Source organism: Cavia porcellus, unplaced genomic scaffold (assembly GCF_034190915.1).
Source record: "Cavia porcellus strain 051 isolate PalLab524CR breed Dunkin Hartley unplaced genomic scaffold, mCavPor4.1 scaffold_28, whole genome shotgun sequence".
Classification (NCBI taxonomy): Eukaryota; Metazoa; Chordata; class Mammalia; order Rodentia; family Caviidae; genus Cavia; species Cavia porcellus.
The window spans coordinates 22,785,183-22,812,682 of record NW_026947511.1 but is presented as its reverse complement, the minus strand read 5'-3'; the positions used below and the strand labels follow the sequence as shown (position 1 = coordinate 22,812,682).

Sequence of the window (27,500 nt, the reverse complement as noted above, 5' to 3'; positions counted from 1 at the left end):
AAGCCAACCCTGGTAGCAGTAGTACTTTCAGCTTTTCTTATCTTTTCTTTTTTTTTTTTTTTCTGAGACAGGGTGTAGCTATATAGTTCAAGCTGGCCCTGAACTTGCGGCAATCTGCCTCAGCCTCTTAAGTACTGGAATTACAGAGCCAGCTGCTTTTTACTTTTCTGATACTAGAAATCAGATACTTTAATATCACATTAAAGTTGTTGCAGGTATTTGGAAATATCACTAATACCATCCTTAGTTTGAAATTATGATAGTTTTAAGATCTAGATTTTATATTAGTTGATAAAGGGGCATATATAATGTTAATAAGTCACTTTATTACTACGATAATTATATTTATTTATTTATTTTTGTCTTTTTCCTTTTTATCGGTACCAGCGATCGAACTCACGACTACCTGCCTGCAAGGCAGGCGCTTAAGCCGCTGAGCTACACCTCCAGCCCAGATAATTATATTGTTAATAAAATTGGTTTCCATGTACACATCAACACTTTTGGGGGGGTGTCTTTTTGAAATAAGATTTCAGTAGGCAGTTCAGGCTAGCCTTGAATGAACTTTGTAGCCCAGACTGGCCTTGAACTTGCAGTGATACTTCTGTCTCAGCCTCCCAAGTGCTGGGATTACAGGCATGGCCAACACACCTGGCACATTAACACATTTATATTTTAAACTCAAATATTACTTTAAGTCCAGGTTCCAGATGACTAAAGGAGTTATGATACAAAAAATGGTAATAACTTGTGGTAAAGAGAAATAGTAGATCTTCCAGGATATTCTGGTACTTTGTCAGTTTCAGCAAGTCTCACTAACAAGTTTGTGCCATACAGAACAAACTACTCATGAAATATCTTCTAATCTTAAATTTCTATCCTTGATTTTTCCCCCCTTTCTAAATAGTAACTTCCGTGGCCTTCCTCATCTAACTAGAACATAAATTACACCATTTTCCCCCAATTTCTCTAATCAAAAAGGTATGGGTTCTTTGTAATAATCTATTTTTCTAGGAAAAATAAACTTTTTCCTTTACTTTCACATCAGAGTTAACATAGAAGAACTCTGATAGCAAATGTGTGAAGATTTCTTTTTACCGGTGAGTAAGCAGTCAGTTTTATAGTGGATACCTACAGTGCCTCCTCTTTGTTTTGTTTTGGTGCCATCTACCATTTGTTGGAGGTACTATTAGATGACACAGGCATAGGTCTTAGCCCTCAAGACTGTCCTTCCAGCCTCGCTTTGGGTGCCAGATGCAGCCCTTGGATTTTCTTTTCTTTTTGTTGAACTGGTGTCAGGCATTGAATTCCAGTCTTCTGCATGGCGAGCGTGTGCTCTACTACCCTCAGACACATCTGTAGTCTCTCCCAGATTGCGTTCCTGATGCTTTTGACTAACTAGCCATATAAATCATGGTGTCTACAACCCTATCATTGTGCCCAATTAATTGGCCCCAGAGGCTCCCCTTGCTCAGGAAAACGCCTGTTTATCTGTTATAAAGGATATTAGAAAAGATCCAAAAAAAGATCTGCATAGGGTGATGTATAGGGAAGGGGTACTGAGTTTCCATGACCTTTCCTGGTGTGCCACTTTCTGGGAAGCTCCATGTATTTGGCTTCCAGAAAACTAAACCCTGCCTTTGTGGGATTTTTTAGCGACACGTTGCATAAGCATGATTAAAACACTGACAGCCATGTGGAAATGTGATTGGGCAAAAGGTGTGCTCTAGTGCTGTCGGTGGGTGAGGAAAACCAGCAAGACTTGTTTTCTTCAGCACTCTTCTTGGCTTGCTCATGCGGCATTTCTCCCTCCAGGGTCTGGGGCAAGGTCCACCTGAAATGAAGACAGTCTTATGAACTATTTTCTTAGAAGGGTAAGTAAGGGAATTTATCTGTCGCTCGTTAAAGGCAGAACGATGAAAAGAAATTGAGTTTTTATGATCTGTTTGGAGAAATTTTAGTTTCTGTGACTTGCCTTGGATGGGAGTTACGAACCAAGTAACCATGGACAGAAATCCAAAATCCTTAAATGGCAGCATCTCTTACCTAACCTTTGTGTCTAGGGACATATGTATCTACTTGTGGTGCCCAGTCTTGTTCATCTTATTTTGAGGCAGTGTCTAGCTTAGTCACCCCGATTCTGTTTAAAGCTATGGGGCTCTCCCACCTCAGCCTTTTGAGTAGTTGAGATTAGTCATGTGCTGCCTTGTTGTCTACATTTCTCTTCTCTGTCATGAAGTCCTAAGCTTTGTGAATCTGTGTGCCTTTTAATCTCTATTGTCTACTTAATTGAGGGCAACCTGCAAATAGCTAATAGGTATTCCTATTTCTATTCTTAATCTGTTGCAGTCTCTTACCTGCATAACAGGCAGATTGGTCCTTTTGGTAAAGAAGATTTTGCTGTTTAAAACGCCCTCTGATGGCTTTTTTTTGTATTTTAGATTAAATTCTGCCTTGGCTCACAGAGCTGTATGTGAACTGGTCCCTGTCTGCCTCTCCAAAATTCATCTTAAGATCTGAGGACAATGGGTTGTGACTTTGTTACACCACTGATCATCTGGGTTGATTAAGCTGATCTGGCTGGCAAGGTGAGAGTTGCCTTTCTCACAGCTCTCTGCGTCTCTCCTAAAGCTGTGTGCTTAGTGGAAAAGAATGACTTTTCCCCAGTAGAGAAGGACCGTTCTTCAGTCTCATGTATAGAGTAACCGCTCCTCTAATATAATAGAACCTCCAAAACTCTCAAGGTCCAAAAATCTTGTATCCCTGTCCTCTTGACCCACAAGGTTCAGCCGTACTGGCACACTGGCTTTTTTTTTTCCTGTTCGGGTAAACATACCATCATACATTCTGCCTTTAGGATTTTTTATGTTTGCTGATCTCTGCTTCAGAATTAGCAAGTGTTTTCTGTAAGTTGTCTTCTTGATGCCACCCCGATTTCTGCTTTATTACCTAGTGGTCCCCGCTACCATGTAATCACTCTTAGGTCTTCTTATTCCATCTATTTATCTGCATTGTACTTACCATCAGCTGCTGTTTTCTTCCTTTGGCTGGCATGTAAGTTCTATCAGAGGAAGAATATTGACTGCCCTGTTTCACAGTTAAAGTACTTACATGCATCCTGTATAAAACATCCGTTAGGATTTTGAGTGGTTATCTATAGCCAGAAATGTAGAGAAGGAAGTAATGACTTCATAAACTGTGTATGACACTGTACTTTTTGTCCACAGGAGGCTCATTGCATTTTGTAAGATGCAAAGTCAGCTATACTGACTGGCTAAAACTGGAAGTAGTCTATATGCCCATTAACAGATGAAGAACTAAAGAAAATTTGGTATTTATATATAGTAGAGTACTACTATGCCATAAAGAAGGATACACTTGAGGCATTTGTAGGTAAATGGACACACCTCAAAGCCACAATATTATGTGAAATATATCAGACAAGCTTAAATACTACATAGTTCCTCTTATAAGAGAAACCCAAAATGTAAATAAAGAACAAAATAAAAGACAGATGATAGAAAGTAGGAAGATCTTTTTCAAATGGGAACAGGAACAAGAGATAGAGGATAGAGAAAGAATGGAAAAAGGATTAAAAAACAGAAATGAAAATGGAGTAGAGCTTTTCTGAATTGGAAAGGAATCAAGCGTTGGAGTACAAAAAAGAATTAAGGTGTGTTCCATACATGTACAAATTCCCCATAATAAACGTAACCATTGTGTACTATAAACACCTACTAATAAAAAGTTGATAAAAAATAAAGCCAAAAAGCTGTAATGGAATGACACTTTTAAGGGTCTCATGCAAAGCAGGATAGAGAAAAGAGAGTATCTAGGAGATACACGTATATGTGGGCGGTTAGTCCAGTTAGACACTTCTTAACTTACCTGAATGATCTAGATTCCAGAGAAGGCTAAGATAGAAACTCAGTAACTATCCACCAAGTAACTGCCAGGAGTTGAAAAGCACAAAGTGAAGCAAGTTATCAGAGGATTAGCCAACCAGTAAGTACCTAGGAGACTTTAAAAAAAAATTGAAAGAAACAAATAAATGGGAGAAAGAATTGCCCAAGGTTTAGGGAGTGGGGAGGAGAGGAAGGGGGAAAACCCCCAGAAAAATGGAATCATCCCTAACTGCTTTGACTTTTACTCAGCTTATCCTGATGAGAACCAACCTCAGGATTTCCTGGGTCTTGGGTGGTAATGAGAAGCAGCTGGTGGATTGTGCAGGCTTGGGAGGGAGGGAGGGAGGGAAAGAGGGGATGTAATAGATAGATTTCCAATGTGGAAACAGCATTTGTTTGGCAGAGACTCAGCTGTTATTAGATCTGTCACAGATCATTGAGGTCATTTAGTCCATTGTCTTCCAAATTTTACAGACAAAGGAGCTTTTAAATTGTTTTTCCACTCTAAGTCCCACATTGCAGAAATTTTTTCTCAAACCTTCAATTATTAATAATTTCCTTCCATTTAAAACTAAAGATTGCAATTGGAGCAACATATGCTATCCCTAGCAAATTGACTTAAATTGAACTAAAAGACCAAAAACAAAGCAAAACAAAATCTTACAGTTTTAGCTATAGCATTTGGAGTTAAATGGTTTAGATTTTTAAGTATTTGAAATGGCTTGTGACCCTCAGTTTTAGGCCTAAATTCATTTCTGAGGCCCATTTTTGTGAAATCTTTCTGTCATTTAGGCACAGGGGGGTTTTGCTTAGGTCACCATCTGTAAAATGGGTATAATACTGCTATCTGCTTCAGGAGTTACTCAGGATCACTTGATAATAGTCTTCAAGCACTTGGCAGGTATTAGTAAATAATTATCTGTTATTCATTTTTATATGATTTAGAGCTGTGTAGTTAATGGCCTCAGAAATTGTCTTGTACATTGCGGATTCAGGATTTGATCTTTTATTTTTTAAGAATTGATTTCTTAAAGATTAAAAAAAAGAGTTGAGCAAAATATGTTCTATAAGGCAGTTGCGGATGGAGGGATAATTAGAGCTGGCAGATTCTATGGTGTTTTTGTTGTTGGTTTCAGCTGTACTGAGGACACAATGTTGGACCACGTACGCTAGGCAGTCACTTTACTCCCCACGTGAACTGGCAGAATTTTAAAGCTTCCAGACCATTTAAAAAATGGCTGTTCTGCTTTCTCTGAACACAGGGTGTGAAAAAGTGGGTTACTGATACCCAGTAATGAGCTGCTGCTGCTGTTCTATGAGTGACCTTATGTGGAAAGAGAGAGAAGGAATAAAGTTAACATATTGGCAAAATTTTTAAGAGTGATTTATGATCTTAAGTGTCTTTCATATATTCATTTTATATTACAATATATTTCATGTATATCAATTAGGATCAATATCAAATGAATGTACATAAATAAATAAAACATTTCCTTGTTAGCCTTTGGTATAAATTTTGTGTCTGGATTCTGAATTTTGGAGGTTGTCTTGTTGCTCTTTACTATTCTGCCATCTTCCTAGAAGTCCGGGCGTGTTATTTCGACTCAGGAAGATGAGTATCGCTTAGAATTTATAGTTCAGTCTTACTGACTAGTTTTAGTAAAAAGATGAGTCTATCTCTTACGTACCTTTGCTGGAGAATTAATAAAACAATCTTTTTGACAAAAACAGTGGTATTATTCTTTTTTTTTGTCTTTTTCCTTTTTATCGGTACCAGGAATCAAACTCACGACCGCCTGCTTGCAAGGCAGGTTGCTTATACCGCTGAGCTAAACCCCCAGCCCTGAAGTCATAAATTCTTAATGAACAGGCTTGAACACAGAAAGTTGGTTTGATTTTTTCAGTATTTCTCTGTATAGCTTTCCTTTTATTGCAGCAGAATGGGTTCCTTTTAGTATTGTTTGAACTGTTACTTTTTAATTAGATCTTTGCTTGAACTGTTTAGTCTTTACCATTTACGATGAAGACTGTAGTTCACTTTAGTATATTAATCTTTAGACAGTTTTGCCTATACGTGTTAAAGATATCTGGTGTAATAGAGAAGCGAAAAGTAAAAAAAGAACAGGACGCGGAGAGGAGCACACAGCTGTGGTGGTTGGGCTGTCTCCTTTGACCGGATCAGAGAGGCAGACGGTTACATGACCTCTGATTGGAAGTGGCACCTGAGGTGGACATGGATGATGTGTGAGGAACTGATGAGAATTTTCTTTGTGCACAAACAGGAAGGGAACTTGCAATTAGTGCTGAAGATGAAGCAGGAGTAGTAAGTGTGCTGCTTTGGCCTTCTGGCACGCTAGCCCACCACCATAATTGTACAGTAATTTTATACTAGGGCAAGAACTTTTCAATAAGTTAGGTTTGGAAGTTTTGTTGTCTGTGTTTTAGTGCAGACTCTAGTGGCAGGGTGCCAAATAGGCAAGACTAGACCAATACTATTATCAAAATATGAAATACAGTACAGCAAAAATTGGCCAGGATGTGGAGAAATCCTAACATTATATACTATGGTGAGAATGTGAAATGGTGCAGCTACTGTTTAAAAATAGCATGAAAGTGTCTCAAACAATTAAAAGCAAAAAATACTGTATGATCTACCAAATATTTATAAAAAATTAAAATCAGATGTTCCCCCAAAGTCACATGTCCTAGGACTTTGGAACTGTGATTGGGTTATGGGGGCTTATTAGCTAATTTGCCATTAAGAGATGAGGTCTGACTTGAAGAGGCAGGTCACTGCCGGTGACTTCATTTCCCTTTCCAGCTCCTCCCTACAGTCGCTCTGCTTCCCTCTGGCATGCTGTGAGCAGTTCTCTACCAGGCCCTTCTGCATTCTCTCCTGCCTTGGGCCAGCTGACTGCTGCCTGAAATGGGAGCTAGAGAAACCTCTTCTGTAGGTTGTGTCAGGTATCTTGTCCCAGTGACAAGAGAATTGACTAAGACAACACGCAGTGGAGCATTATTCAGCCTTAGGAAAATCTTGCCATATTATGACAATGTGGATGAACTTGGAGGAAATTATGTTAAATGAAATAAGCTGATTACAGTGATTTCCCTTGTATGAGGAACCTAGAATATTAAAACTCTTTGTTGCAGAGCCCATGATAGTGATTGCCAGGGATTGGGGTGAGGGAGGAAATGAGAGTTGCTATTGAATGGGTATAAAGTTTTCATTAAGCAAGATGTTGTAGTTCTAGAAATCTGAACAGCTCTTGCTATAGTTTATCATCAATAGAACTGTGTTGTAACCTTAAAATTTGCCCAGAAGATAGATCTCAGTTTAAGTGTTCTTACTAAGATATAATGGAAAAATAGTTGTTATACCTTTATCTTGATGTCTCGCCTCCCAAACAGTATGTGGTTGTAGGTGGGACTTTTCAGAGGTGGCTGGATCTAGGGCGTGTGCTTCTGGATGAAGGATATGTTGCTGGGACTGATTCATGGTGGGATGCTAGGATTAAGGCTGCCCGCGCAGAGAGTGGCTAACTTTGATAAGATATGAGGGACAGAAAGAGTGTCGCAGCTTATCATTTAGAACTTGCTGCTTCGCTGCTTGTGCTGTCTTCTCCTTCTGCCTCCCCGTGAATTGTTTTTTCTCTGCAGTGTCCTTCAGCCGTGCCACCCTGCCTTAGATCCAGCCAGCTATGAAATGAAACCGCTACTAACTCTGATCCAATTAAAGCTTTATTCTTTTAACTTTGGGTGTTTTGAATATTTTGTCTCCGCAACAAGAAAGGTAACTAAGACACAATATTGTAAGAGATTGAGGGCCGCGGATTTAGCTCAGTGGGATAAGTGCCTGCCTTGCAAGCATGCAGTTGTGAGTTCAATCCCTGGTACCAAAAAACAAACAAACAGACAAACAAAAAAGAGATTGAGAGAAGGGCGGGGGAGGAGTTAGTTCAGTTTTGTAAGTGCCTGCCAGGCAAGCACGAGGTCATGAGTTTGATCCCTGATACAAAAAAAAAAAAAAAGATTGAGAAAACATGTATATTTTTATTTTTGATATGTGTTAATTCTACCTGTTCATGGGGTCTAGTGTAGTATTTCCATATATGTGTACATGAACTGATAACCTTTTTTTACACTCTTCTCATGTTTCCTAACCTCTGTGAAATCACTGTTGTACATTCACATGGAGTTTCTGTAGTTTCCACATAGGAGGGAACCTGTGATCCTTGTCTTTCTAAGTTATTTCACTTAAAAAATTTTCTCTAGCTTTGTGCATTTTGCTGTAAGTGACAGAATTTCCCTGTTCTTTATGGCTGAATAATATTTTGTTGTGTATATATATGCCACATTTTCTTCTGTTGACAACAGAATAAAAGTTGATTCTGTGTCTTAGCTATGTGAGTGGTGACGCAATAAACATGAGCATACAGGTATAGTATCTCTTTGATACGCTGACTTTATGATATAGATGTATAACCGAGAACTGAGGTAGCTGAATTATACAGTAGTTCAATTTTTGTTTCTTTTTAGAAATCTCCATGCTTTTCTTTATAATGGATGTACTAGTTTTCATTTCCCCCAGTAGTGCACAAGTTTTTTTTTCTCTACATTTTCCTCAGTATTTATTGTTTTTACAATTTTTTGGTTATTGTTTTATAATAGCCATTTAAACTGTTTTTATGTAGGTATTATAGTTTGGGCCTGCTGTTTCCTCTTTGAGTCTTTGGAGATCCATGAATTTATAATCTTTATAATTTTGTTCAGGCAAAGATTACAATTTCTTATGATAGGGACCCTGGTTGGGCAGGAGTGAGTCACTAGATCTAATGAAATAACTTTGAACACAATACATAATGAATTACATTTTCTTCCCAATAAATGTAACACTTTTGTTGCAGTTTTTAGGGAAAATTAGATACTGTCATTTAATGTCTAAATTTAGAAATTTATCAGCCCGAGAAGTATCCTTTAGAATCCTTGAGACCCACTATACTCAGCAAGTATTTGTTAACTGATTGATATCTCTATAAGGAAAAGAACAATTACTGTATTTCTTGTACATAATAATAAAGCACAATGATTGATTGCTTTGACATTGAATTGGGGATTTTGCTTTAAAGGAAATTATCCTTTAATTTATGAGGATTTGGCTTTTTGACCCTCTGTCATCTAAAAAGTTATACTTAAAAATCACACTTCTTTAAATGTCTCTTAGCTTTTATCATGGGCCTTTTCCAGAAGTTTACTTGCATACTCTTCTACATACTTACGGCATTTTAGGCAGGTTGCTATTTGTAATAGTGTTCTCCCAGTTTGCAAAGGAACTTGTTCAATCTTACAGCAGAAAATGACTTTATGGTTGTTAAGCTTTTTTTAAACCATCTATTCATACTTTTAAAATGATTGCTTTATTCATATATAATTGTCAGTAAAAGTGCACTATTCTCTGATTTTTTTGTATAGTCACAGACCTATACACCCATCACCACAATGAATTTTACAACTTTTCATCAGTCTCAGTAAATCTCCATCCTTTTAGCAGTCATTTCCACCAATCCCTCCAACCTAAAACAGCCATTAATCTACTTTATCTCTATAAAAATGCCTATTCTGGATATCACATATAAATGGAATCATACAATAAAGGATTTTTTGTTAATAGCTTCTCTCCTTAACAATTTGGTCCTGGTTTAACCATTTCACAATATTTATCAGCACTCCATCCGTTTCATTGCTGAATAATATTCCATAGTGAATATGTGCAAGATTTTGTTACCAGTTGATTCATGTTTGGATTGTTTGCCTCTTTTGCGTCATTATGAAAAATACTGCCATTTATGTAGATGTTAGGCATTTTTGTGTGGATATATTTTCATTTCTTTTGGGAGATTTTTTTTTCTGGTCCTGGGAATTGAACTCAGGACCTTGCGTTTGTCAGGCAGGCTCTTGTGCCACAGAGCTATAATACCAGCTCTAGGAGATTATTTTTATTATTATTATTTTTTGGCACCTAGGATTGAACTCATGACCTTGCACTTGACAGGCAGGCACTTGTGCCACTGAGCTAAATCCTCATCTAGGACATTATTTTTAATAAACTAAAATTAATCAGTTGTGTAAAGGAAGAGAGGTTGAGTTGAGTATTATTATATCAGTCAATAATTTATTTCTCTCACTTTTCATCCTTATGTATTAGTTTTTCCTAAATTTTGCTGCATTAATAATCGTATGATATCGATGGGAATATATGGCCTCTCTTGGAGGAGACAAATGATTGAGAAGAGAAATTCAAGCTATTACACTTTAGAAGAAATAAACTTATGGAGGGAAACTGAAACTTCATGTGGTGTGGAGGTGAGTGAAGCCAGTGGAGTATGTCTCTGAATTCAAGGGTCTATCTAACAGTTTCACAAGTAAGGTAATTTTTAGTGCTGAGGTCAGGCAATAGCCACTTGGACCAACATTTTCTGTAAATATGTAGAATTGAGCCAGAGAAGAAGATGAGAGTGGGGTCAATGCAGAGATCATATACTGTATGTTGTATAATAATAGTATTGTGTATTTCCATTAAGGGGTACATAATTTCTGTTAGTAGTCACTGATGATTATTGGTTAGATCTGCTAATTAAGTAGGGTTTGCAAGATGAAGCTTTGAAAAGTTTCTTGCTAAATAATTTCAGAAAGAGAAATTTCTTTGTCAACTCTTTGTTACCCTGAGGTGTACTTTAAGAAAGGAAGTATAACTGCTTGTTTTTTGTTTGCTTGTTTGTTTTTTTTTTTGAGACAGGGCCTCACTGTGTAGTTCTTACTGGCCTGAATTCACTGTATAGTCCAGGTGGGCCTTGAACTCATGGTGATCCTCCTGCCTTAGCCTCCTGAATGCTGAAATTTCAGGCATATGCTACCACACAGTCTCAGTTTTCAAACTAATGAATGGTTTTTTAGGATTCTTACAAGGTGATCAATGAATTATCTTTAGTACTTTTAATGAATTTTTGGATTTAAAAAATTTGATATTTCAGTCCATTATTTTTATATTAGCTAGTGGAAGTTTCTTCATATAGTTCCTGTATCCCCTTGATATGACCTTAGTAGTCTTTAGTGGTATCCTTGTTTTTCACCGTTATGGTATGGAACTATATATACCCCAAAGTCTCTTGTGTTCAGGGGTGGGGCTTGTGGAAAGTGCTTGGATTGTGAGGTCATTGTACTTATCAGTGGAGTAATCTATTAGTATTCATAGATGAAAGTGCTTTTAGGAGGTAGGGGCGAGTTGGTGAAGGTGGGTCACTGGATGCAGCCTTTGGAGGGTGTATCTTTTGCCGGGGGTCTTCCCTTTTTTCTACTTTCTGGCTGCCACAGGTATTGAATGGCTTTCCTCTGCTGTGCCCTTCCACTGTGCTATTGATGTCTTGAGCCAAATAACCAAGAACCCTCTGAAATGGTGAGCTAAAACAAATCTTTCTTTCTTAACTGTGTTGTGGATGTCAAGAATTTTGTCTAAACAATGTGAAGCAGCCTAATACACTTGATATGATAGACTATCCTGTTAGGAGCCCTTGAAGCTGAATACATGTGCAGGGCTGCAGCATGAGCAAATTGAGAACAAAGAGACTTTGCAAAGGGCAAGATAGGCCACAGTTGAGGATACCTGGCTCTGACTCCAATTAATAAGATAGAGATTGTAGCTGCAGGCATTTCACTCCTGTAATGAAAGTCAACCTACAGACTTTCTCTTAAGATAGTTTCCCTAAATTAATGTAGTCTGTTACTTGGAAAAGTCCTTTAACCATGCCAGTCCTGCTCAGGTTTCCTGCATTTTCCTCCCTAATCCCTTCCTTGTTTGAAAAGTAAATAAATACGCCCAGAGACAATGTCTTAGCCCTCGGAATCTTGAACTCTGCAAGAGGATTTTGATCCTTCTGGATCATACCATTTGTCTCTTTTATTTAAGCCTTTGCCATATACTTGTTTGGGAGATTGAGGATCTTGGCCAGGTCCCCGATACTATCCGAGGATCATGTTGTAACTGTCCTGATACAAACTTGAAGTCAACCATTTTCTTATAGAACTTTGGTTGTTTATAGCAGGAGATAGTATTTAGAGACCCACAATCTTGGTTCTGGGGTTATTCTTTGCTGCATGGATCCAGGAAAATAGTAATTTTTTCTGTTTTTTAACTTGGGAAATAGATATAGTCCTTGTCTTGTTAATAATTGAAGTAGAACATCATACATACTAAAATATTTGGATTTTGGTATATTGTAGGCCCTTGTCATGGAGATAGGGAAGGAAGGCATCAAGGAAGGCTTCTTCAAGGCACTTGACCTTGGTTAGGAGGAATACAGTGAAGGGAATGAACTCGTTTTGGGAAGAACCTATTTAGGGCATATATGGGGTATACTTTTGTTTCTGCATTTGTAAGCTGATAAGTGTGACTTCATTTCCTCATCTATAATTTTATGATGTTTAGAATACATTTTACTTCTCTTCTGGTCTTTTCTGTCACTAATAATACATATATTATGTATTACTAATAATACATAATAAGATCCCTAGAAGAGAAATTGTTTATGTAATGAGTTTATGAATTTTGAGATTTGGCATGTTTATTGCCAAATGAGGCTATGATAATTTACAACTTTTTACTAACAGTAAGATAATGCCTGTCGCTTCATACCTACTCTAATGAAATTTAAAAGTAAAAACTTTTTCATTTACTTGATATGTTGATTCGATTCTATATCAAAAAACTTAATTTAAATATTCTTATTTCTTAAAGCACAAAATTAATATGATGATGCTTTAAAAATATAAAAGTTTAAAAATAGTTTTATTATTTTTTGAACTGAGAAACTTATTTTGTAACAGAACTTTGTAGTTGTTTACTATGGATTAATATTTTTCCAAGTTTTGAAAATAAACTCCAAATCAAGATACATAGAAATCTTGTTACCCTCTTCACATTGGTGCAGGAATAAAAGACTTCCTGATCTGTTGCCTGCCCCCATGCCTTTCTTTCTGCTGATTGTACATTATTATCTCCATTGTACATTATTATTTACTTTCCTGTGATTAATTTTGTGAATCTGTTCGTATCAGAAGAATCTTTATTTGGACAGTCAGCTAGCCTTTCAAAGACAAAGTGATAAAGCATTCTTAAGTATATTAATTTACTTATTTTTCTTTTTTGGTATTGAGGATTGAACTCACAACCTTATGTGTGCCAGGCGGGCACTTATACCGCTGAGCTAAATCCCCAGCTCCTTAAATGTATTTGGGAACTTTCTAATTTTATCAGGCTTCTCATATCTTTGTATAAGTGTATTACCATTTGTAGTGGCCACCTGTCTGTTTCATAAAAATGACTGAATACATTTATTTGTGAAAGTAGAACATTCATTTTTCTCTTTTAGGTGCTGTCAAATTTATTATTTTAATGATACACACTTTCGGAAATTGTCTTTTATTTCTGTATTCTTAAAATTACCTGTGATTCTTTTTGTTTTTTTTTTTTTTTTCCCTTTTTATCGATACCAGGGATTGAACTCATGACTGCCTGCTTCCAAGGCAGGCGCTTATGCCGCTGAGCTAAATCTCCAGCCCCTTACCTGTGATTCTTACATGTGTTGATCTAGATTTTAAATAGTATTCATTTAAAAATTTCTATTATAAATATGTGATTTCATCATGTCTCTGTACTTATAGGTTTCACTTGTATTTTGAATGTTTGTGGGAAAAGAAAAGGAAAAGAGTAAAGACAGGAGAGGTCAGTAGTTTTAAATGTTTTTTTTTCTCCTTAAATAGAAAGCTGACATTTATTTACTTACTTCTTTTTGTATTCTGCTATTGAGCATTGAACTCAGGACCCTACACTTGCCAGGCAGGCACTTGTACCACAGATCTGTATCCCCAGCCTATTAGAATGCTAACTTATATCTGATACTACTCTTCGAGATATGACTGCTATCTAAACTCCTAGTTTAGTTAGTTTTTCACAGCTAAAGCAGTGAGGATGTTAAAGTAAAATTGAGTTTATTTATATAAAACTGTTAGGTTATCTGAATCTTTTGAGTTGCTCTGATCCATTCTTCATTTTGAACTTGTCACTTTGAGCTTGGTATATTTTAAAATATATATATATTATTTTTTTCTTCATTCTTACATTTTTAGTGTTTTAAAAATTCACCCTTTTTTTCCTTTGTGATCTTTTAAATCTCCATTGTACATTATTATTTCCTTTCCTGTTGTTAATTTTGTGAATCTGTTCGTATCAGAAGAATCTCTTTATTTGGACAGTCAGGTAGCCTTTCAAAGAAAAAGCGATGACCAGTCTGTATGTAGTTTAAAAGATAAACCGTAAGGACAAAGGATTTCTGCTAGGTTGGATCCCACACTTCCAGTCTAGAATGAATTCTCTTTTGTGGAGGCAAGTAACTGTTTCTTGAAGTTGGCAGGAAAACTCTTGGGATTCTCAGAGCCGTGTTGTAGCAGGTATCTGATTCAACTCCTTAGAAAGCTCTCTCAAAGTTCCCTTCTTTGTCTGGAAAGAGGAGCCCAAACTTAAACCCTGAGGAAGATTGTAGCCCAGAGCTGATAAGGGAACAACTGTGAAAGATTCTTTGATGATAGTGTGAAATAGAGCGATTCTAAGACATAAATCTAAATTTTGTGCTCCAAAGCAAATTTTTAGACAGAATAAAGAAGAGCATCTTTTATAATAGAGACAGACCTGATCAATATTTATACCTTCAAAGGAGATGAACGAAGAAAGCTTTTCCCCTCTATTTTTCTGTTTATTCTAAATAGTTCACAAGCAAGCTGACAGGTTTATGGGAGTGACTATGTAAGAAAAGGAAGGAGTTCAAGAGTTACTGGTACATTGTCTTTATTAAAAATAAAATTGATCTTTGAGTGTTTTAGTTCTGTTTACCTTCAGTGAAAGTATTACATATAAATACTAAAGTATCTATACTATGAAATTATTTTGAAGCAGATTAAGTGGAGAAAACAAAAGAAAAGGAAAAAAGAAGCTAAAAGTAAAATAAAATAGCAAGTTGAGAGAAAAGATGAAGGCACCAGAGTTAAGAAAAATAACTTATATTGTCTCCTTTTCCATTTCTGTTCCTCTGTGCTAACTTTTGGGTCACCAGAAGATAGACCACACATTGAATTGTGTGACCATTGGGCAACTGCAGTGGATTAACTAATGGGCAACATGTAACGCCCAACTGAACTGAATCAGCATGGTTCTGGGTATGGAAGGCCCAGCTGAAGATTGTTGCCAACAGTTAGGAGAACTGGAGGGGAAGATGTCATGCTGTTGATTCCCTGGGAGAAGCTTGTTGTATGGTGTTCCTAAGAATTCGATTGTTCTCATCATTGGAAGAGCTTGTGTCCTTGCTGTTGCTGTGGATGCTGTGATTCTTTTTGAGGGAGCTCTATTCCTTATATTTGAGTGTTGCTTGTTGGCTCCAGTGCAGACGCTCAGCCTGGTGGTACAGATCCTTCCCACTGCTGGCGCAGGCTTTCTAAATTCCAACACTGATCATTGGCCCTTCCCCATGCAGATCTTTGATGGAGATTTGCATGAGACTTTGCTGTGAACTCTAGTCCAGGCTTCCAGCTGGACTCGTGGAAGATATTGCTGTGGGCTCAAGGTCTTTGGCTTGACTTGTACAGGGCATTACTGTAAGATTCAGGCTCTCAACTGGATTCTTTGAGTCTCTATTGTGTGGACAGATTTCCTGCACTCTTCTCCATTTGACTTTTTGGGTGAATACCATAAAATAATCCTGTAAATTATGTGTTCTGTATTTTTTTTTTTTGGGGGGGGGTATGGGGATGGAGCTTATGTTCCATAGTGCGCTTGCAAGGCAGGTGCTATGCCTCTGAGCTAAATCTACCCTGCCTATGTGTCCTGTATTAAATCTGTTCCCGTGTAAAGCCTGACTAAAATAGCAATAAATAACTCTGTACCTAAGTTTTTCTAATTTCTAAAATAAAATAGTACATCACTTGCCACTTAAGGTGGTTGGATGAACATAAAATCTGTCAATTGTGTGTGATAAGTACTCCTGTGTGGTAAGTACTCAGTAAATGTCAGCTGTTACTTTTTGCTTTCACTCTTGTTATTAACACTTTTATTTATCCATATATCCAACATACGTTTATTGAACATCTCTATTGGGAGTTGGTGATTAAACAAGATGAAGACACTGTCTTGAAGAGGCTTTCTGTTTTGTGAACAAGAGAAATAAATACTTACAGATTGTGCTAAGTACTGTAAAGGAAGTAAATAGAGGAATGAGAAAGAAAGAGGTCATTTTAGGTGAGAGAGTGAAAAGACATTTTTAGAACATAGTTATTCATTTGTGGCCTGAAGATTGCAGTGGACCCATTCACATATTTATGATTGTTAGCTCTTCCTCTTGGATTGTTCCCTTTATGAGGATGTAGTGACCTTTATTTCTCTTAATCAATTTTGGCTTAAAATTAATTTTGTCTGTAAATTGTATAGCTACCCCTGCTTTTTTCTGGGTTCTTGTTGCATAGAGTATTGTTTTCCATCCTTTGACTTCCTATCTATCTATGAATTTCTTTTTTAATTAAATGTGTTTTTTGTATGCAGCATATTGTTGGATCTTGCCTCTTAATCCATTTTGCCAAAGTGTGTCTTTTGACTCTTGGATTAAGACCATTAACATTGATGGTTATAACTGAAAAGTATTGATTTATTCTTGTCATGTTATTTTTCCTGTTGTTGGCACTCTGCCCCCTTTTTCCCCCATCCTCTAATTGTTTGCCTCTTCTGGTGGATTCCTTTTGTTGGGGTTCATGGAGCTATAGTCTTTACTATCTCTTTCTGGAATATCCTTCAGAACATTTTGGAGTGCAGGTTTGGAAGTCATAAATTTCCTCAGATATTCTTTGTCATGGAAGTATCTTATCTCTCCATCAATTTTGAAAGATACTTTTGTGGGGGCATATCAGTCTGGGTTGAAAGTTGTTTTCTTTAGAATTTGGAGTACTTCACTCCAAGCTCTTCTTGACTTGAGAGTTTGTGCTGAGAAGTCAGCTGTAATTCTGATGGGCTTTCTTTTATAGATGATTTGTTTCTTTTCCCTAACAACTTTTAGGATTCTATTCTTGTGTTGAATTTCTGGACTATTGACTACGATATGTCTGACTGTAGATTTTTTTTATCATTGCTAATTGGAGTTTTATATGCTTCACTTACTTGTATGACAAATTCTTTTTCTCTAACCAGGAAAATTCTCTGTCATGATGTCTGTGAACAATTTGTAATGTCATTTGTGGTATCTTCTGCTTGTTCATTGACTCTAGTTAAATTGTTCTTCTTTGCCTTGACAGCTGGATCCATTTCTCATGGTCCTTTGCTATTTTTGAGAAATCTTTCCTTTCCTGGCTGTTAACTGCAAGCCTGTCTTCAATATCTGAGATCCTGTCCTCACATTGGCATAATCTGCTTCGAATCTTTCAATGGAGTTTGTTTTCTCCTGGATACCAGCTTGAATTTGCTTTATGGATTCCATTTCTTTCCTATGCTGTGCTTTCATAAGTTGCTTAAGCTCATCAATTTTTTTGTAGTTACTTGAGAGATTATTTCTGATTTTTTTTTTTTCCCAGAGCCTCATTCAATTGCTTTGTTATTACCATTTCAGAGAGGCCTGATTGTCCCACCTCATTGCTCCTGGATTTGCCTTTGGCAAACTGGATGTCTGGGATTGCATTTTGTTTAAGTGCCTGCCTTCTCATTTTATTTTCTCTCGTTTTTAGTTTAATTCCTGGGTTGATGCTTCTATGTTGCCAATGGTGGGTTGCTTTATTGGTGGTTTTTAGGACCCTTAGATGATGATTACTTCTCTGAAATTTCTTACAAATAGAGCCTGTGTTTGGGTGTTGAGTCTGTTGGAAGATCTTACGTCTTCAGTATGTTGGAAATAAGAAGTTGTTTCTTGTTGGCCTAGTCCCTGGTTCTTTGGCACCATGCCACCATACTTTCTATAACCCTTAGTCATGGAATATCAGGACCAACAGCTGTTCAGAACAATTATGTCAATAGCATTAAACATAGCCTAGAAAACAACAGACTGAACTAACCCTTAATTTGCAAATTTTTTTTTTTTTTTGGTAGTGGGGATTGAACTCATGACCACGCACTTGTAAGGCAGGCGCTTATGCCACTGAGCTAAATCCCTGGCCCTAATTTGTAACTTTTAACAGTATGAATTAGATTTGTGATTATGTAATAAAATGTAAAACAAACCAGATAATTATATGCAATATAACCGTTTTTAATATTTCAATTTTGCCCTTGAGGGTTCAGATTTAAAATGGATTAAGGAGAAAATAGATGGAGAAGGAAAGAGATTAGAAGTAAGGTTGGAGTACACAGGGGAATCACACTAACTTGAGGAAACTGGTACAGAAGACTGAAAGAAAAGAGATGGAAGAGATAAAAAGAAGAGTAGAGCAGAACCATACCCACAAAGAGGTTAGGAACCACTTTCACATTCCTACAAAAGCAATCAAGGAGAAAGAGGGAAAAAAAAAAAGAAAAAGAGAAAGAAAAACAGTCTACTTTCAGGCTTCTCTGTGGTTTCACTAGTAGACAACCTGTGGAGACAGAGTCCCAAATTGTGTCGATTTATTCCAGCAAACTAGCAGTTGCTTTATGGTGGAGTAGTAGATAACCTCAGCAGATCTGCCCGGGGACCAGACTCATTGGGCTTGTCACAGTCCAAGCAGTTTCCATGGGTCCAGGCCCAGCTGGTAGCTACTAGAGGAAGCCAGCAGCAGTTCTAGATTCTGGGCTTATCCAGCCTGTCTCCAAAATGACTCCTGTCTAATTGCTCTTCCTGCATGGCAGGACTAAGACCTCCACTCTTAACACCAGGCAGTGCAGTCCTCCACATCCTCTGCTCCTCTCCATTGCCATGTTTCTCTGGGGTTGCCAGTTGTCACCATGCCTCACCAGATTTGAACTGCCCCTCTTGAATAGTGAGTCTCCTCTTAGGGTGAAGGTGCCCTTGGCTATTGCCTTCTTCCTTGAAGTTTTTCTTTTTACTCCCTATGGGTTTCAATTTGCATTTCAGATTCTCTCCTTGTCTTCCTCTTGACGCTATACTCTGGATGGTGAGTGACTCTCAGGCTGTTTTCTCTGTTGCTTACTGTCTGCCATCTTCCCAGAAGTCTTTGCAGTGGACCCATTTAGTCAAGAGCCTGGGGAAATTCATTCCAACAAAGGAAAGCAGGGTTTGCAAGGTTTACAGCTTCCACTTTGGAGAATAGAATGTGGAAATATCTTTTTCACTGGCCAAGGAAAACAAAGAGGAAAATAGTTAATGGTCTGAGATGGCTTCTACCCCCATGCTTCTATATTCCTTAGTACCATGCTTTATTTATCCTGTTACATGAGGCTTCAGGGAAGAGCACCCCTGTGGACACACTAAGACTAGGCTGACAAGGACTCCACTGCTACCTCTTTCAGTTTGTTCAGGGGAACAGTTATTTCATATTAATTTAAAATTTCATTTCTAAAAAGTCTCTTAAATCTAACAGTTGTTATGGTTTACAGTTCTGAAATACAATAGTCCTTGTTTTTTGCTTGTGCAATTCTTAGTTTCTCATAATTACAGTGTTGAACTTAAGAATAGGTTTTCAAACTTTCATTTAAAGTGTTTTGTGAGAAGCTTCTGAAACTGAAAAACTTAAGAAACACAGTGGAGTTTAGGAATAGAATAAGAGGGAAAAATCAGTAGGACAGAGAAAAGTTATAAAAATGATTGTCTGTCTTTTGATCAGACAGTTTCTCTTGCCCCATTTGCATCATTTATCTCTTACAATTACAGGTATTTGCTTTTTTGAAATTTTATCAGTGAAGTAGTAAAGAAAGAGTATTCATCCAGTCTTTTGAAAAAAATTTGTACATAGGTTTGTTAATTTGAATTTTTTTATCTTATGTAAAATTTTGTGAAATTTACTTTTGAAACCAGAATATTGAACATATATAGTGGATTTATTTATTTTCATTTATTGTTTTCCCTTAGTCTTTAGGAAAAGTATCTCAGGGCTCAAGTAAAAGTCAGAGGATAATAATTTGTTTCTTGCTAATTTTTTAGTTAAATTGGATATCTTTATATGATAAGATAGGTGACTGATAATTAGAAACTTTTTAACTTTTTCAATGTCTGGACTGACCTGAGAGATAGGAACTCTTTTTACGTCTTAACCGTATCACCCAACTCATGACCTCAGGATTAAATGTTCTTTAATTGATGTATTCTTCTGTGAGAAGTTACTGTATATTTTTGTTACACTTAATTATTTTATTTTTTGATCTCTATTAAATAATGTAGTCCTAAGAATAGATAACAAGTTGAATTAAAACTTTCAGCTTTTATAGAATCTTTAGAAGTGTCTTGTGGAATGCTCAAAAAGCAAGTTAGTGTTTAAAAAAATGATAGATAGTGGAGTTGGAGATGTCAATAATCCAGTACTCGGGGAGACTGAAGCAGGAGAATTCCAAGTTGGAGCCCAGTTTACTCAACTCAACTAGCTATTCATTGAGACCCCGTCTTAAAAAGAAAGAGCTGGGCATGCTACTCCACATCTGCAGTCCTGGCATTCTCACAGGCTGAGGTAGAAAGATCACAAGTTCAAACCCAGCCTGGGCAATTTAGCGAGACCCCATCTCAAAATAAAAAAATGAAAAGGGCTGGGAATGTTGCTCAGTCAGTGCAAAGGCCCCTGACCCAATTTTTAACTGCCTCCACCCCCTCATGACGGATCTCAATGCAAAGGCCCTAGATTTAATGGCCAGTACCACAAGTAATAAGAGGAGGAAGAGGAAGATTTCAGTTAGTATCTAATCATTGCAAATTGGAAGTTTAAAGTTTAAAAAAAAAATTTGTCATCATTAGATTGGGTAGTTTACTTAGCAGCAGAAAGCAACAGAAGAGGTATATTACTTTAAAATTTAACCAACCTCTAGAGCAGTGATGAGAACCTTTTTGAGATGAATGCCAAACTGCAGCCCAAGACTCATTGCAAAGTGCCAACACTGCAAGTAAACCTGAATACTGAGGTTTTAGCTTAAGAAAATAAAACCCCCCAAATGGCACCTCATTCTTCTATCTTAAAAACAAATAGCACTCGTGCCATAAGTGCCACTTCTTCAGGAAAACATGTTTATTCTAATTGGAAATACTACTATATCTTTTTCCAGATATCTTTGGTTTATACAGTTTTTTTTTTTCTTTTTTCTTTTTTGAGCCAGAATCTCACTGTGCAGTTCAGACTGGCTTTGAACCCGAAGTGGTCCTGCTACTTCAGCCTCCCAAGTATTGGACTTGTAGCAATATGCCACTATTCCCAGGCCTTCAGTTCATTTTTGAGGAGTTGTTTAAGATGTTACTCATGTGGGGAAGATTGATGAATATTCGGTTACCACCTTTGCTGAACACTGTCACTGTTGTGCTGCGCTGTGCTTATTACTATATACTATATAGTAGTATAATGCTCAGTCAGCCTAGGATGTCCAGAAGCAAGAGGAAAAGCAGTGGTAATAATGAAGGGGATGCTAGGAAGCACAAAGCAATGTGTGTTTTATGTATATGTCAAGGTTGTGTGAGAATCACTGTTGGATTTAGGAATGAATCTGATTTATAAACGTTCTCCCAGAATGGAACTTGTTAATAAATTGACAACTTACTGTATTATCATTAAAGGACAGCAATTTTTTAAAGAATCTTTTTCAATTCATGAAAAAAAAAAAAAAAGCAAGCAAGCAAACAAATGAAAGATCCCTAGGCTTTTGGTGGTGAAATGGTAAGAATAGTCTCCTTGTTTTCCTGTCTCTAATATGCATTTTGGGGGTACTTAGAATTAGGGCTTTGAGCATGCTAGGCAAACGCTGTACCAATGAGCTCCATCTCTTGCCCTTTTTAAATTTTATTTTGAACTGGGCATAATGGCATATGTCTGTAATCCCAGCACTTGGGAGGCAGAAGTAGGAGGATCAATGTGAGTTCGAGTCCAGCCTGGGCTACCAAGTGAGCTTAAGGGCAGCCTGAACTGCATAGTAAGACCTTGTCTCAAAAAGACAAAAAACTTTTTATTTTGCAGCAAGATCTTGCTAAATTGCTGAGGTGGCGTTCGATCTTACACTTCTCCTGCCTCAGCCACCTGAATAGCTGGAGGCATAGCATGTGCCACCCTGCTGGTCTTTTAAAGTACATTTTGTATTTTCTTTTGTCTGACAAGTAAAAACACCACCACATTTCTTTCCAGACTGACCTTAACCTAAAACAGGTGCCATTAGAATGTTGTTGTTGTTATTATTATTATTATGTAGCATTATGAAATTATGACGCTGATTTGTTTCTCTAGCACAGCATTACTGTTTAAACAACATTTAGAAATGTATTTTCCTGGTTCTAGGATGGCTCCATATGAATAAACTCTGAATCTGATTGCTCCTGTTTTGTCTGAAATAAAGACATGTTACGAGGACTGTCAGTCAAGTTAAAGAGATGTTCATATCCATGATTCTATGCTGAAATTATGAAGTAGAAGATCATCAAACAGATTTCTGCAAACATATAGATCAGTCTCCCATCTTTTTTTTTTTTTGTCACGTTAATGTGTCAGTTCATAAATGTGTGAATTTGGAATCAGGTCATTCTGGAGTGAATTATAGCTCTGTCATCTGTACTATGTGATTATGTAAACTTCCTGTACCTCTCTGTGTCTCAGTTTTTTTCACCTATAAAATTAAATAATGTACCTTTTTTACAAATATTGAATGAAAAATAAATAGGTATGTGAAATTTTATTTTCTGTGTTTTTGCACTGACGGTTGGAAACTGTCAAAGCCTTTATTACATTATTTTTGAATAAAAGTAATCTGCTTCCTACTTGTCTTGCCCTGTTTTACTCAGCTGCTTGCTCCTCTGGATTTATCATCTTGAACCTTTACTTTTACCTTTGCTACTCCCTTCTTTAAAACACTAGCAGATTTTCTTGACTTGCAGGATGAAAGCTTACATAGGGAGGGTTCATGGTTTGGCTCCAAAGTGGCCGGCCCTATTACCCATCACTGACTCTCACGTTAGCCAGTTATCTCCTTGATGCATCATTGTATATTTTCTAGTCTGCACGCTCATCCAATTCATCCAATGCCAGTGTGCACTCATTTGTGGCCACTCAGCCATTCTATCATCTCAAACACAGAAGCCACTTTGCACTTCTCATTGATCTCATGGACCTCTCAGATTCCATATTTTTTATTATCTGCCTTCATGAACTTAGTCTTGACTTAGACCATTGTTTTCCATTGCCCCTTCCCCCCACATTGAGCATAGAGACTTTCTATCACTAAGCTGTATCCCCATTTATTTTTATTTTATTCTGAGACAAGGCTAAGTTGTCCAAGCTGGCTAGAAATTCTGATACTTCTGCCTCAACCTGCTAAGTAGATAGGATTGGCAGTGTGCACTGCCATGCTCAGCTCTCTTTTGTGGTGTGTGTGTGTGTGTGTGTGTGTGTGTGTGTGTGTGTGTGTTTCATTGATGTGCTTAGGAAATCTTCCAAGTTGGACTAGTCCCACTGGTCAGTGAGTTTTTCATCCTCAGCACTGTTGACATTTTGAACTAGGTAATTATTTGTTAAGGAGGCTCTTGTTGGTGTTGTAGGTTGTTCAACAGCATGCTGGCCTCTATCCATTGATGCTTGTATTAACCACTTTTCTACAGGCTTCACCAGCAAAATGGCCTATAGACATTGCCAAATACCCTAAGGGAAAAATTTGTCCACCTTATCTTCCTTTGTTCTAACTGTCCTTATTTGTCCTTGTATGTACATTCTTTATTTTAAAAATCACAGTTAGGTTATTGTTTCTATAAATCTATATTTCCTAATTTTAAGAGGTACTGAATTTTGGCTGGCAGACCTTTAATATTTTGCTGGTCAACTCTTTTTTATTTTTCATAGGGTTATTTCAGACTTTCATTCTCTTCAAATTTCTCATCTCATTACCTTCTTTAATCATTAGTACATGACCTTGCCTTCAAAGAGAAAAGAAAATAGAAGCTATTAATTTGTCCTCACTAAACTTGGTGATACTGTGATCTGAGTTTGAGTTAATGGCTTTAGGATTTAACACATTTTATAACCTTTAAAACCAAGTTAGTCTTTAAAACTCATTTTCTTTATATTATGGCTGTCATAATGGAAATCATGGTGTACTGAGTATTGTGCCTTGCCTAGTGACAAATGATGATGGAGCATGAGGAACCCTAGAGCTGGCGAAAGGGATGCTATTTTGCATAAAGTGCATAGAAAGCTTCATATTAGGATAATGTTTGAGGAACTGAGGGAAGTAAGGGACGACCCACATAGTTTTTTGGGACAAAGGCTTTTAAGAAATGTGACTATAAATTAAGAATAGTAACTGTAGAATAGTGTGCAGTCAAGAAGAATGGGGAAGTTTGTTGATTTTTTTAAGATAGAAGAAACTTGTGCCAGGGATTTAGTTCAGTGGCATAAGTGCCTGCCTTGCAAGTACCCAGTCGTGAGCTCGATCCACGGTACCAAAAAAAAAAAAAAGATGGAAGAAACACGAAAAAGTCTTCCTTCTCTAATGACATCTTATGAATATAAGGAAGACTTTAGTAACAAGGTATTCTATGCTATTGCTGGATTAATCATTAAAAATGTAAATGTAATTACTGTCTGCATAATGTATTTAAAGACCTTTATTTGCCATTAGCCAAAAATTCAAATATTTTAAGTAAGTTTTTGGGTTATTATTTAGAAAAGTTACACTAAAAGTTTCATATTAAAAAATTTTCTAGGATGGGGACATAGTTTAGGGTAGAGTACTCGGTTTACATGCATGAGGTTAATCTGTACCACTGCAAAAATAAAAACCACAACCAAAACAAAACGAAAAAGTTAAAAGAAATTTCAATGTAGAAAGCAATGTGATCTTAAGAGATAAGAGCACCTCAAGAAATAAGTTTTGAAAATAGTGATTCTTAGCCACATTCATGAGGGAAGCAAATCAGGTGTCTTGTGTGTGAACAGTGGCTTTGGAGACTCACGTCCAGCCCTGACTCTGCTGGACCAGCACTATGAAGTCATGTTCTTAGACATACTGGTCATAATACCTTAGCATGTTCTTTCTTAGCCTCAGTTTCCTCACCTGAAAAAAAAAGTAAAGATACGATTCTTAAAATTATTTTAAAATTATTATTGGGATTGAGATAATTTATTTTATATGGCTGAATTCATTTTATCACAGGCTGAATAGATCTCACATGCCAAGTACTGGCACCTCATTGATGTACTGTCCTCAAGTTTAACAAGATTGTACTCAGGATTCTCTAAAGAGAAAATATTAAAAATTTTAAACCGTATACAGAAGGAGCAAGTCTAAAATGAATCATAGTATAAAAATAATGAAGAACTAGATCTTTTTGGTTTTGTAGGGAATTTAGTAAGCATAAAATAGACATCACAGCTGGAATCTTACTTGTAAATAGGAACTAACGTGCAAGGAAATGTCAAAAAAGTGTGTGTGAAACTTTATTATTATTATAATCTTCCTTTACTAGAATAAAAAAAATATTTTCACAATCTGTAGCAACTTTCATTTGACAGTATCTCGAAACATTTTTGACACCTGGAAGAGGATAGGTTGGGAAAGTGAGAGGTGGTGCTGCTGAAATCTAGCGAGTAGACAGGTTGAAGTGCTGCTCAATTTTTTTAAGTGCAGAAAATAGTCCCCACACCACGAAGAATTATCTATGCTGGAATCTAGAAGATATCTTCTAGTAATGGAGGAGATTGTGGAGGAATACGTTATGTGCATATATTACTTTGCCATCCAGTAATCTTATTGTTCTTTACTACTAGTATGCATCCCCCCAACAAAAGAGAAAAGTAGTTATCTGTCCCAAAATGTCAGTAGTACCAAATATGTCTTTTGTTAAAAAATGCTTCTGAATGAACTTTCAAAGCCACAGAAGAAAGACTTTCTGTTCATAACTGTGAGTACTGTTCCGATCTTTAAAAGCAGGAAAACCAAATAAAATCAGCTTATTTTTAAAAGGAAGTAATCTATTTTAAAGCATAAGTTTTGTCAAGTCGATATGGTGTTGGATATCTGACTGAAGTAAATTACTTTGAATGTACAGTGGTACCTTGGTTCGTGAACTTAATTCCTGCAGTGATTTTGGTTGCAAAGTGAATTGGATAACAACGTGGTCAAATTCATGGTTAGGTTCAATGTTGACTGTAGGGGAAATTTGATTTGGGTCTCGTCTAATTCAGTTTGCAATCAGAATCATGGGAAGAATTAGTTTGGTAAACGTACCATTTTCTGTCAATATGGCTTTCAAGTGAAAATATCTCAACTCCATCTGTAGGCATCTTAATTTTTTTTCATATCCTAAAATATAAATGATCTAAAACAAGTTTAAAAGCAATTCCATTCACCTGTAATTCTTTTTTTTTTTTTTTTTAAATTTTATTTAAGGAAAAAATGAAAAATAAAAACAGAAACAGGGTACAAGTTATACAGACTTTCAGAAAAAATAAACAGTAGGAAATCACTAGTTAATTACATATAGTCATCTTAGAAATAGTTGTTGAAGTTACAAAATTAAAGCATATAGAGGGGACTTTCAAACAGTGAGACTGCAAACAGTTTTGTTCAATGATCCAACAAAACACAGTAATATGGTTATCTATCTTATACACTTAAATATATATGCAGTTATATCTTTTAGAGAACTTTCTTTTCCTTTCTTTTGTACAATGACAATTACACAATTTGGGTTTTATTACTCCCACAGTTCTTATTACTTTTTTTGGAGAAAGTAAAGCCAAAGGTGACATACCAGTATAGAGTCAGTCAAATCAAAAGGATGGACATAATACATAATGCAAAAACAAAATACAATCACCTGTAATTCTTGAAGATGGCTTTGTATTATATATAACTGTAAGAAATATTATATAATTTCTGAAGAAAAAGTTTGCTTTTTTAACATTAATTGAATTTAATAAAACATTTGAGGATTCAGTGTATAATAATGTTTAAAAATCATTGTGTATTTCAGCATAGCAGTGGCATTTGTAAAATTTACAAATATGAACTGTAGTTCTGATGAATCCACAGTGGTTATATTAAACATGATTTTTCTAATTTATTGATATGAATTATGTGCTAAGTGATGAAAATGCCCCCATTAATATTGTTTATTACAGAATGAAAGCAAAAGACTGTTATTGAAACACAAAAAGGAATGTTGTTCCTATATGCTAGTAGCCAAGGTCATGAGCTTTCTACTTCATTTTTCACTCAATGATGCTATCAGGAATGTTTCTTATCTGAAATAGTGCCTCTGTCTCTAGGCATTCAAAATGCTGTGATGAATAATTATTATTATTATTCTTTCCTTTTTATCAGTACTGGGGATTGAACTCACGACTGCCTGCTTGCAAGGCAGGCACTTATGCCGTTGAGCTAAATCCTCAGCCCCCAATAATTATTAT

General features: G+C 36.5%; 1 long non-coding RNA gene across 2 annotated transcripts in view; it reads left to right on the top strand.

The window, feature by feature from the left end:
* LOC134473847 (uncharacterized) overlaps positions 1-26,034 on the top strand; it is a 40,332-nt gene extending 14,298 nt beyond the window's left edge. The window contains exons 2-4 of one of the 2 annotated variants that reach the window (XR_010044310.1): positions 1,816-1,874; positions 2,442-2,588; positions 10,111-26,034. This is a non-coding gene — a long non-coding RNA (uncharacterized LOC134473847). Of the gene's footprint in view, positions 1-1,815; positions 2,589-10,110 lie in introns of both variants that reach the window. The other variant, XR_010044309.1, reaches the window with a different exon arrangement.
* Positions 26,035-27,500: the final 1,466 nt, after the last annotated feature.